Genomic DNA, 13,941 nt, shown 5'->3' on the forward strand with positions numbered 1-13,941 from the left:
ACCTACAGCTGATGCTGTAATGGAGGTGAGAATATATCTGGAGGAGCCCCTCATCTAACAAGCAGAAAACCCACTGAGCTGGTAGCAGACCAAGGCCTCAGTCTTCCCCACCTGGTGAAGGTGATGGAGGAGGAACTGTGTATTGTGGCAACTTCTGTTCCATCTGAGAGAATCTTCTCAAAAACAGGGCAGATACTCACTGAAAGAAGAAGTAATATCAGCCCATCCAAGCTCAGGCATCTGATTTTTCTGAATGTCAACCAGCACTGAGGACTGAGGACATTTATTCTTTACAACATCAGCATCACTGGCTGATGTTAACATAAACTGGACTATATCATTACCACCCCAAACCATAAAATTTGCACTGACATTCTTGCACTGCACATCTCTGCACTTTTAAACTTTATTTTTATTTTTATTTTTTTCTGTTAAAAAATTTTTTTTTCACCCTTGTATATATTGTAAATAAAGCTGCTGTAACAATGTAAATTTCCCCTGGAGTGGGGAGAAATAAAGAACTTTATCTTATTATCTTATCTTATCTTTATACTGTTTGAACTGTTTCTGTTCTGGTTCTGTTCTGTGGATTTGTGTGCAGTTTTTTGTTCATAGTTTTTTGTGCAAAAACAAGTTTGATTAAAATATTAAGCAAAAGTAAGAATGCCTGCTTTTGTAACAGAACAAATGCACAAAATGAGGCAGTTATGAGGCTTCTGACCAAAACACTGAATGCATAATGGTCCATCAATACACAAATCATTCATATTTGCCAGGTTAGGCTAAAATATGAGGCTACAAATAACACTAAATTAGGAGCCATTTGGGAGCCGAAAGAGCCGGCTCTTCTTTGGGAGCCATGCCAAAAGAACCGGCTCTCTGAAAAGAGCCAAACTTCCCATCACTAGCCATCTCGTAAAGCCTGACTAGATGAATGTTCTATTATTCTGAGTGCTGTCCTGTTTTATTTAATATTATAAAACCTGTGACCAGCAGAGATAAACTTACATAACTCTCTCTCTCTACCTCTTACATCCTCCTTCTCTCTTCCTCCCTGTCCATCAGACTATCAGCTTCACTGTGGTTTGACTCTTTCTTCTTCCTCTACAATCAGTAGAGTTCTAGTATGTTGTTAGAAAAGGTTTAGATCTAAAAGTGTGTTTTCAAACTGTCATCTAATTAAATAATGTTGTTTCCTCACGTAGAGCATACAGGGTTTTAGTGGGCAAATAATGCCAACTTTCTTTGGCTGACTTTGCAGAATGGTATGAAAATCCTTTCATGGCCTCTGCAGGTTTGTCTTTAAATCCTTTTCTTGAGAACACTAGGAAGCTTTTCCTCTGTCTGCCTCTCTCCATCCTTCTATGTTCAGCCTCACCAACCCTGCAGAGTGGCATTGCAGATTGTGATCTGATTTCCTAAACACCATCTGTCTCTCTCTTTCACTCTCTCTCTCTCTATCTCTCTCTCTCTCTCACACACACACACACACACACACACACACACACACACACACACACACACACACACACACACACACACACACACACACACACACACACACACACACACACACACACACACACACACACACACACACACACACACAGTTTAAAGTGTTCTGCTGGACTCAGACAGGAGAATTGCAAGACAGTGGCGACTCGGCTGACACTGAAGGATGAGAAAGCAATAAAGCTGCTAGACACTTTTCTATCTCTCGCTTTACTTTACTGCATTGACACGCGAACACATTTTAAATCCTGGTTCATCCGGGTGCAAGTGCATGTGTTTGCATTCTGGTGGACATATGCATTTACACATGCTCTCACACATGCTTAGTAACAGCTGTAGAAAACTGTGAAAAATAACTGAAAATTTATGTGATGTTTGTGTGCAAACAGAACTATATTATCAGGAATAATTATTCACATGGTTTAAAAAAAACTATTTTGAACAGAGATAGTTAATGTCAAATGTATGGTATATATTAAAAATATATCTTGACTATCATTTGACTTGTTTTCAACACTTGTTTTCAGTCTTCTTGAAGCACATCTTGGCTTTTTACCGCAGGTCAGTGGAACAATGACCTGCACTGCTGCAGACAGAAGAATTCTCACCATAATGAGGAAAAATCCGCACACCAGTGTCCAGCAAATCAGAATCACGATTCAGAGGTAGTTGTGTCTGACCACTGTCTGCAGGAGACTTCATTATCAGAAACACAGAGGCTACACTGCAAGCCACCAGTTAGCCAAAGAAACACGATGATCACGTCACAGTTTGACAAGAAGCTATTAAAGAGAATTCTGAAGTAAATGTCTTGTGGACAGATGGGACCGAGATGAACCTGAATCAGAGTGATGGCAAGAGCAAGGTGTGGAGGAGTAAACGAAATGCCAAGAGGTTTTTTTTAGCATGTGCCAACTGTTCATGCTGTCTGTCACAGTGACTCCTGCTCATCTTTCAACTTCATCAGCTTTTTTCCGACCTCTTCAAACTTTCTTTTTCCACATGCTTGTTTGAATTGTTTATGATGACTTTCCACCATATCGTTACCATAGACAATTCAGGCATACTGACACGGGCCTGGTCTAGCCCCGCCCCCTTCTGGTCACCCACTCCCCTGCCGGTGCGTCTCCGGTTTGTGAGGCTCTGCAGCTGCTGATCAGTGGATTAGGTGCAGCTGCGAGAGCCTCACACCTGCGGTTCATTCCATCAGCCGCTACAACGACTGACTTCACACGGCAGGGGATGTGGGATTGTACTGCCTCAGTTGTGGAAGAGACGCCGGGACGTGACAAGTTCGGCGAGACCCTGCAGCTACATCCTCCCCAGCCGTCCTTCAGTGGAGGGACGTGGACCCCTGCTGAAATATATACCCATTATTTATTCCAATGTAAAAATGTCTATTAGGAAATATTGCCATAAAATTTCTGTCCCAAGATAGGCAACAACAGAACAGAAATGTTTAACACTTGCAGTTGTTTGTACGTAACAAATATGAAAATATATCCGCAATTTCTATTTTTTTAAGCAAAATTCCACAATCCTGTTTGCCCTACATATCAGCTAGAAATCAAACAAAAATGTGAACAATGTAAGAGGCAGCTTTAAAAAGCCATCTCTAGGCGCTAGTGTTTAAACTTTATCAATGACTAGCGGGGGAGCAAATTCTTGAGCGTCTGTACTTTTGCAGACAATTTGCTTCCTTCTAGCTCCATTATTATATATTATTATATCTTCTGCAGAGCAACAAATGTGTATTTTAACTCTGGAAGGTAGTTAAGATTCAGAGCATACACAAGAGCAAGCAACATTGCCACTGCAAAAGGTACATTTCTCAACTCATCCAGTATCGTAATCCCCTTCAGAATGATTCTGACACCCTCTGGGTCATTACTGGGTTGTACACCTTCATGCCAAACAACAAAGATTCCATAAAGTGTGTGTGTGTGTGTGTGTGTGTGTGTGTGTGTGTGTGTGTGTGTGTGTGTGTGTGTGTGTGTGTGTGTGTGTGTGTGTGTGTGTGCGTGTGCGTGTGTGTGTATTACATCATGACAGGCTGCATTCAGGGTCAGTGTCTCTCACCCTGCTGATCTTAATGATGTGACATGATCCCCTCCACATGATGCATGCAATCTGATGTAACCTTGTGTCAGCTGCTGTGGTCTTCATCTAATCTGATGAAACTCTCTTTGTGCAGTGCAACACAGCCTCACTGTGACCCTACACACTAATAGATGATCAACACTGTGAATACAACAGTCAGAATTTTCCTCTGTCTCCCTCTCGGGTGACAAAGAACTTTACAATCTGTTTTAATGACTGACCCAATAAACACTAATACAACACCGAAAACTGCAGTGTCAACAATCAGCGATCTCTATTGCAATTAAATGACTGCGCAACAATGTATAAAATCCAATAAATAAATCATCATCCATTCAATATAATATGCTTCAGAAAATGTTGTATTGTCCTGTAAAAAAATCAGAAAAAATGACCGCCATGAGACAGTTTAAATGAATGGTTGAGCATATTTTTAAAGAAGTGGTGCTTTGAGCTCAGCTAGCATCCTCACAATGTGCCCATGCAAAGAAGGCATGCACACAATCTTAAACAGGGTTGCAAAATAGATGCATTTTAAAGCATCGGATGATCCAAACTGCCACCGAAATTACAATTTTCTTTGTAATCTCACTCTATTACTCCATCTAATATTAAACAAACCAAATTTAATGATCCTGTTTCTTCACAGTGGCATTATTCTTAGATTTTTATGGTTGCTATTTCTTTTGTTTATTTTTGATTTGTTTAATTTATTGAATTTTGGTGGTCGGAGGACAGACACAGTCTCAGTGGAGTTAACTGAGTTGCTGGAGGGTGACAGCTGTAAGGAGACTGCAGAGAGGTGTGTAAAACTACAACTCTGTGTCCTGGTCTGAACTCTGGGTTGTCATGCTTTAGGAGTTCTAATAAAATCAGCCATATTTCTAGAAATGAGAGCTGCACCAGCCAAAGTGGGATGGATACCGTCTCTCCTAATCAGACCAGGTTTTCCCCAGAAAGAGCTCCAATTGTCTATAAAGTCCACATTGTTTGGTGCATATGTTTGCTGTGAAAGGCTGGGAGCTGTTGTCCAGGAGGTTGAGTAGTAAATAGTCTTTTGAGATTACAGGTGCCAAACTGTATTAGCTGAGAGTAGCAGGTGGATCAGGCATGGGAGAGGGCATCTTTGTATTGCTGCAGGTGCTCCTTGTAGAGTTGTGAACTGAGACCTGTTTTATGGCTTGAGCCTTCTAACTGATGGGCATGAGTTTTCTTCTGGTGGAGGTTGGGGGTCGACCAGGGAGCAGAGTGGGTGAAGAAAACTATTTTGGTTTTAATGGGTGCAAGCTGGTCGAAGCAGGTGGAGAGGATGTTATTGTAGTAATCTGTGAGAATTTTGAGTCATCTGCTGGTCTAATTTTTTAGTTTTTTTGTCTTCTGGGTCTAAGCAGTTCTCTTTGTCTTCGTCTCTCTCAATAGCAGTTTCTTTGCAGTGGTTCCACCATGAAGGCCTAATTCACACAACCTTCCCCCAGAAGGTGATGTTGAGATGTGTCTGCTGCTTGAACTGGGCGAACTGCTCTAATCTAAGCTGCTGTTAATCGCTAATACTCTGGACTGACTGATCTTTATGTTTTAAAACAATGATGGACTTCCTTTACTTTGTGAAGCAGTTTTTTTCATAAAATAGATTACTACTGTAGCTGAATGGAACTGTTCAACCTAACACAGCTGATGGTCTCAAACTTATTAAAAAAGACAAGAAATATCTCAAATCACAAAAGACAGGAGTCTATACAAACTGAAATAGGAATTCATCTATATTTCAGTCCGTATTAAAGTACTGGACCATAAATACAACAAAATAGTGTGCAATAAACCACTGCTAACTAAATCACTACGACTATTAGATTGTGCATTTTAGAAACCAAGTCCTACATATATGTGTGTTTGATTTGAAAATCCTTTTTCACTGCCGGTACAGTACCAATGTTCAGGATGAGAGAGCCCCTGCTGTTCCTCAAGTGGATCATCTTTGTTTGTTTTGTCTGCTTCATTCTGTCTTGTTCCAAGACACTGATATTGGTTTCAAGAAAATGAAGCCAGAGAAACTACACCGCACAAGTAGAGTTTTGAACCAGATTTCATTAGTTGTTGGGTAATGTAGTAGAATATGAGCCCGTATGCTGTGGTAAAATAACTGAATTAATTTAAAAAGCAGTACTGCTGTTGACGAATCACTAGTCAAACCCTCAATGATTCTAAAAATAGCTGCTGATTTAAATATATGTATTTATAGAAGATCACTTCTTTTCTCCAAAAAGTACTGTTCGTGTCTTTCATCAATATGAGTGTGTAAAGGGAAGAGAAGAAAGGATGAAGGAGGAAGTGGGCCAAAGGTCATTCACATGATTATTGGATAATACAGAAATTCTTGTATTTTCCAGTAATCAGGCATATGATTGGCTGTGACTGTCTTCCATGTTCCCATGTGAGTGTTGCCAGTAATTGCTCCACTCATCTCTTGATTATGTGTTGCTTCCCTCTGTTGTCATGGGGTCCCTATTATAGCTCTGAGCCACTAGAATGAAGATTAGCCTTTGCCAGGAAGAATCTCTCAATGGAGAGCTAATGAAGTAAGAGGCTGAGGCACTCTGTCAGATGTATCTGCATGGGGGGTGTATTATTGTTCTAGAGGCAATGAGAGACTATCCAATGAAGATCCACTTTATATCCCTTTAAAGCCACATTCAACAAGTATTGCACATGACGATTAATGCATAGTGACAAGGCTAAACAAGGGTAAAAAAGAAGTAACTACTGAGCTGACTTTGATAGTGATTTTGGCCTATGAATGATCGAACCAAGTCAGAGAATGACTGTTTTAATTGAAGTCTGACTTGTTTATGAAGTTGACTAACTTTGTCCAATAGAATTAATTGACATTTACTGTCCTTCTCTCAGCGTCTTCTGACAAGCTGTAGTCTGAGGTTTTTAAACACATCTTATGAGCTTCATCAGTAGGAAGAGTTTCCTTGAACAAGAGTTTACGCATTTACTGAGAATTTATCCTGTGTTGTGGACCATGAGATTGAGCTCATGGACAAAGGTGATTCATAGACCTTCAGTCAAGACTACTGACTATTTTTCCAAAGTTAAAGAACCAACTTTCTGATTTGATAAAATAAATTGTGTCAGTACAATGACTGTGACAAGAATTTTGTCCAGTTCTACATTGGATTGACTGGGTTCATGCCAGCCAAGAGTTACCAAGTGGACATTCTCCTTCAGTCATGTTCTAATAAATGACCTCAAACACCTCCTACTACTGTCTAACTACCATTTTCATATCATGAATTGGTTTAAATGTCCAGATCATATTCTTTCTCTTCAGTCCCAATCTATCTTCCATCATTGGACCAAGTAACCACGCAGGTCTAATCACAAGTATCTGTGACAGAACTAAGTAATGAGCAAAGATGCCAGTCTTAGTCTTGAGAAATTCAAATGTTTGTAGTTATGAACTATAAAGACTATTTCACACTTTTCAACTACCTAGAGGGTTTGATATTTGAATAAAATAAAATCTAGTCCCTGGTAATCCCGGTATTGTCACTGCAGACTTAACAATAGAAAGAACTTAAAGGTTCAAAGCACATTCACTAGTTTGGAGGCAGTATCACTTTGTATTCATTCAATAGACAAACAAGGTCGCTCAGAGTTACTTTCATTCAGTCTGTATCTCAATACAGCTGGAAGGAGCAAACGACTACATGCTTTGCTGCAAAGTCACAGAGATGACTTTAAAAAAGGCATCAGACGAGTGAATGTGAGTAGAGTGTATAAAGTCCCAAAAAGTTAATCTGGAGTTCATAGAGAATGACTGATGACAAATAAATATGTGACACGGTGGCATTTTCTGAACATTAGGTACTTTAAGGACATTAAGTGATGAACTTTACTAATACAAATTACACCATTACATCAGCAAAATGGTTTTTAAGACACAGAAAACAAATTCATTGCACAATCTTCAAATCATCTTGCTGTAAGATTTCTCACAGATTTTCAGTTCCCATGTTGCAAGGTTGTCTGTGATATATGTGAGCAATAGATGGTAAAGTCAATGCCCAAAGTATTACAACAATAGGAAGCAACTGTGAAGATGGAAGGAGGGAACTGCAACAGCAGATGGTGCTGCATGAAGGTTTGAGCACAGAAATACAAAATACTAATCTGTGAGGGTGGACATGGGCCCTTCTGTGGACGTCCATGTGCTATGTGGACTATACATACTGCACACATGCCAACAGCACAAGTGCCAGGAAACAAAATGTTTGTTATGAGGGAAGACTGTAGGAGATTTTCCTTCTTCCACACCTGTTTAACACATTGTTACAAGAGTTGTAAATTAAGTAGTCACTGATGGACTTTGGAGTTGTTTTGATTTGTACATGCTTTCTGTCAGCGGTGTCCTGACACAGCGGCAAGTTCTAAATTCTCCAGAGATCCTGTGCTATGCCTTCCTGACACACCTCAGAAATAATCACTGATTCAGTTTCCCACCCATACAGGTGTGTACTTCCTTACTTGCTATTGTAAAGGCTTGTACTGATCACTCAGAGGAAATGGCAGTATATCAAATCAGAGTTTCCTTAGTAGTGTTTTGGTAACAGAGGCTGCAGCTTGTTAGTGTATATTTCAGATTCAAACTGACAACCAGCTGTCTCTCACACACCCACACACACACATAAAACACCAAAATGCACACTCCCCTGAGCTGAGAAACAGTCCTGCTTCTTAACTCAGCGCTCCCTGTGACGACGTGATGATGGACAGCCTTGCAATCTGTGTTATATCATGTAATTTGAAGTGCTGCCACTATTTTGAATCCCATCATTTAATCTTCAGGATACAAAATAGCACTGGAAATCATTTTGTTTATGAAAATCATCATTGGAGCAGAGCTTCTTTTATGACTCCTGGGAAACAGAGTTTCCAGTCTGGGATTAGCAGCACCCAGCGACTGAGACTGAACCAGTAGGAACAATCTGATAATCACATTATGGCATGGGAGGAGAGTTTAGGTCTGTTACCATCATGACGGGGTCATGTTAGCCAGCAGTTGTTCACGGCTCAGCAGACAATTATGTAAGAACAAGCAGGGTCAATGAGGCAGACAGGAGTGTGCGTTTTTGTGTGGATGTGCATGCCAGTGATGTGAAGGGCTAATGTGCACAGGATATATGTCCACATTTAGCTTGACTATGCGCCTCACTGCCCATTACTTACTTTTGACTGCCCATTCAGAACACAGAAAGAAAGAAAGAAAGAAAGAAAGAAAGAAAGAACGAAAGAAAGAAAGAAAGAAAGAAAGAAAGAAAGAAAGAAAGAAAGCATTTTAAATGACATCAAACTGTCCACTTCTCTAGAACTCCATGCCAAAACCCAAAATAGGCCCTCAGCTCCAGGGCTGGCAGTAGAAGGGCAAAGCAAACTCATGACTTCCATTTTTGCCTGTAAAACATACCAGATTCTGATTAGGCACACTCTCACATGCATATTTTATTGTATCACAGCAGATCATATTGCTGGTGTGGGTTGCCATAGATGCCATAGAAAGTTCCCAGAAGAACTTTCATTTTTAAAGAGTGAAGTGAAGAATGAAGGATCAAGTTAGTAATGTTTAACTGTACTCTTAAACATTCATTAACTATTTTATGAACTACTATACAGGAGGTAGCAGTGTTTAGCGAACAGAGCAGCAAAACTTGGTGCAGGGTTGGTCAAGGAAATGCTAGCACTGGAGCAGACAGAACAATCTGGTGGAAAATGGAGGGTCGAACCGAGGCTTATATGCTGCAGTTGACTGATTAGACATCGCAGCTCATAAATGTCTGATGACTGCCAGCAGAGGGAAGCAGGTTACTATTGACAGAGCCACGAGCACGCACATATGCACACACCAAGACTAACAGAGACAGAGAGGACAGACAAGAAACACCAAGGAAGGGGAAGAAACAAGGGAAGCAAAAGCAAGAGGAGCAAGGCAATGTGTGGAACATTACTGCAAAGGTGTGGGGAATCTTTCTTTGGCACATTTTGGGTCCTTTAATACCAGATACTCTTGGTTGGAATGCCACAGTACGAGTGTTGTTGCTGACTATATACATCCCTTTATGGCCACAGTTTACCATTTTCAAGTATTTACTTCCAACAGGACAATGAACCATGTCACAAATGAGGTTGTCTCAAACTGATTTCATGAATATGACAGTAAGTTCAGTGGCCTCCACATTCAGCAGATCTGAATATAATAGCACATCTTTGGAATGTGGTAGAACCAAATATGGGCAGTACGAATGTTCACCTGACAAATTTGAACAAATGATGCAATGCAGTCATGTCAACATGAAGTAGAATCTCATGGAGGATTTCCAACATCTTGTAGAATCAATGACACAAGAACTAAGGCTTTTGTAGAGAAAAAGGAGGCCCAATCCAGTGTTAGTATGGTGTTCGGCATCATGGTGAAAGGAAGGAAGGAAAAGTGATTTTTGGTATATTCTTTACTGTGATGGTGATATAATAGACAGTTTGACCAGGACTCAGGCACACATACTATGATATAAAAGAATGATGTGTCTTGTAGCTTTTATAACAAAAGCAACAGTATCTGACTTTGACAAAGAAATAAAGCTCTTGGTAGCTAAGACACTCGGCAACCTTGTAACTGAGTTATTCACGAGATGTGTGAGAGCAGATGGCTGTTGTCACACACAGCGACAGAGACAGACAGGGTGACTCACCACCATAGACAGTCACGGAGGAACTGGGACAGCCGGCCATACTGGCAAACTGACAGAGACGCCAGGAGCCCAATGCTGCTGCATTGCACCGTGAACCAACAAGTGCTGAGTGCTGTATATGTGGATGTGAGAGAGAAAAAAGTATGAGTTTGAAGATTCTGTAGTGCTGACAGTGACACACCTTAATAAGTAAGTTACTCCATCCACTGTGTGTGAGAGAGAATGTGAGAATATGAGAGAGAATGATAGGTAAATAGGAGTACTTTTTTTTGCATGTGTGTGTGTGGGGGGGTGTTTTGTTGGTGGCTCATATTCATATTTGTTTGATCCTTTGCCACCCCAGCCAATAAATAACTGGGGACCATTTTCTTTCCTCTGCCAGCCAGCCAGCTAGAAATCAATCTGCGTGCTGTACACAGAGCACATACATACATGTAAATACATATACTGCATAGTAGTACTATAACTGAATGAATGAATAAATAAATAAAGAGTGCCTGAGCTACTTACTGTACACATACACACACTGCAAGTAATTGATGGGGCAGCAGTTTGAGCACTATAAACCAAGTGTGTTGCCACAGAGCAGCGACAGCCACCATCATAAACGAGCATATAGTAAATGGAAGCAGTTGGGTTCTGAATGGATCACGTGTTTTTATCAGCAACAGCTCTCATGGTACAGTGGAGTGTTCTCTACATTATATGATATTAGTTGTAAATTGCCAATACATTGTACCAATCTGAAAATGGTGTTATTGATAGTGTTCATTTATACTATATCAGCAGCTGCCCCATATTTTTTTTATCAGAATGGAAAGCCTCTGTACAATATATGGCAACCTGCCTAATAGGCCATTGGTCCACTCTGTTCTGTTAAAACAGCTCCAACCCCCAGAAGCGTGGATGCTACAAGACCTCTGAAGGTGTCTTCTGGTACCAAGATGTTCACAGCAAGGGTTCAGGTCTTTGCTCCTGTCCCTTTCTCCCACATCCAACACAATAACAACAAGATTTGACGGTTCACTTACTGGGTAACATATCTCAAACCTTCACATGTGCCATTAAGACAAGAAAATTAACATTACTTCTTCATCTTTAAGTGGTCATAATAGTTTGGCTAATCTGTGTATTGTTTTAATATTTTTCCCTCAATATCACTTCTTGGACTTTTTTTTATTTTTATTTTTGTTACCTTTTTTTTAAATCCTTTTAGCATGTTCTCCCACCTCTGCAAAGGGTTTCTGAAGATTTGTTAGACTGGCCATTGGGGATATGGCCACCTCCCTAACTAAGATTCTTGCTTGGTTACTCAGTTTGCGATGATGACCAAATTTAGCATGTTTTGACATTACGTCTGAGGAAGCTCCAATTCCCCACCATTTATTTTAACAGGTTTGTTACAAGAAGAGATACCTCTAGACCAAGCAGATGCCAAAATTTGAAAATCGTATCTCTACTTGTTTTTCATATAGCCTTGGATTTTGTCACTGGACTACCCCCATCTCAAGATAACACAACTACACTCACCATCATTGACTGATTCTCTAAAGCTGTCCATTTCTTAGCCTTCCTAAGCTACATCTGCTAAAGAGACTCCGCTTTTCCCCCAATCAGTCTCCAGCAATTTCCCTGCTCAATCTCCGCACCCAGTTGAGTTTGTTTAGATTTTATTCTAGGTTTACTGTCTGCCATTTGGCTTTGTGTAGTTGTTTTAAGTATTTAAGTATAGCATTGTAGCCTTGCAGCCTCTGGCTTTCCTTATTGTTGTAAGTAGTTCTTGTGCATTCTTGTTTATTCCAGTAAGCCATTTTTGGCTTCTAGTTGGTTTAGTAGCTATCGTATAGTTCTGTTTAGCTTTCCTGCCCCTGTGTTACTTGGTTTGCGTTAGTTTGTCAATTTGCCTGTTTCTGACTGTAGTCTAGTAGACCGGTGTCACTGCACCCTATCCCTAGACTCTAGGGGTGGGCAATTAATTTTCATATGGGGCCACATGAGAAACGCTGACGGTTGTTAAGGGCCGGACCAATACACTTACAGCTCTGCTCAATATATATCTCAATAAAAACAGTAAATGAAACATTACAATGATACAATGAAAATGTGGAACACAGAACACTTTAGTTTTTTCATTTGAACTACGACTGCTGCCTATTGAGTTGTAGATATTTTTGATGGTGTGACTTCCTTCAGTGTGGGCATGTGGGTGAGAATGTTGCCCTCCAACTGGCTTGAGAGAAACTTCAGCTTTCTCATAAAAGCAGCACCAGGCTGTACATTTCATGTGCAAAGAGGCCCTTGCCTTGCAGCTTGGTATTTAGTTCATTCATTAGTGCAGTCACATCAACAGCAAAAGCAAGGTCTGATATCCAGTCTGCATCTGAGAGCTCAGTGATGTCCCTGCCTTTCTTCTCACAAAACTCTTGAATCTCTGCTCTCAGATCCCAAACTCATTTAAGCATCTCGTCAAGGCTGATCCATCTGACAGCTGTCTGGTAACCAAGGTAACCATGTTTACTATCATCTCCTCCAAAAAGACAACAAACTGTGTGTAATTCAATGCTCTTGCCCTGATGAAGTTAACTACTTTAGTTACAACTTCAGTCACGTGGTTGATTTTTAGCACTAACTTACACAGCACCTCCTGATGTATAATACAATGCAAAAATATCAGTTTCTGTTCTGGGTTTATTTCAGTCACTTTATCTTGCATCCGTTTCAAAAGTGCAACATTTTTCCCTGTCAAACCAACCAAATTCTCCCATTTTAGTCCCAGCTTGTTCATGCGTGTATTTACCTCAGTGAACAAATCACTCACCGTCGTGGTTCCCTTCATTGGCTGCACAGCTGCCAGCTCCTCCGTCATCTCAAAGGTTTTTTGTTAGTCCACGTACAAAGATGAGTAACTGGGCTGTGTCACGGGCATCACAGCTCTCGTCCAGAGCCAAGGACAAAACGTCAAAATTGTCCACTTTGTTGTGCAGCTGAAGCTCCAGATTTTCGGCGATGTTCTCCGCCCGCCTCGTTACGGTTCGCCTGGAAAGGGGCACATTAACGAACGCTCATTTCTTCTCCGGGCATATAAACGCTGCAGAGTCCACCAGACATTCTTTGACAAACTCTCCATCAGAGAATGGTTTACTGACATCCCTTTATGTGTGAGCTTTGGTAAAAAAATCCTTGCTGCTTTAGCAGTTTAGCAGCGAACTTTCAGGTATCCTCCCCGCTCTGCATCAGTCAAATGTTTGGAGGAAAAAACGGTACCTTAGCAGATCTTTCAAAGTAAAAGCAGTGCAGGCCTATCGCTTGTATGCATTGTGATGATATATATTTGCATTGAGTTTTAATATTTTCCAATGACCTCATATGGGCCAGTCAGGGTCATCCGGAGGCCCTCTAGGTCTGCCCTAGAGGGCCTCCTAGTCTTGGACAGTTCTGTTTGTAGTTAACTATACCTGTATCCTTATACTCTTGTAAATAAATCATTGTAAATATTATTCTATCTGTCGTGTCTTTGTTGACTGCGCGTGGGAGTCTCTGCATCAGCACTGTAACACAGTGTCTATTGTGGGTCCTTATA

This window comes from Amphiprion ocellaris, chromosome 16 (genome assembly GCF_022539595.1).
Source record: "Amphiprion ocellaris isolate individual 3 ecotype Okinawa chromosome 16, ASM2253959v1, whole genome shotgun sequence".
NCBI classification, from domain to species: Eukaryota; Metazoa; Chordata; class Actinopteri; family Pomacentridae; genus Amphiprion; species Amphiprion ocellaris.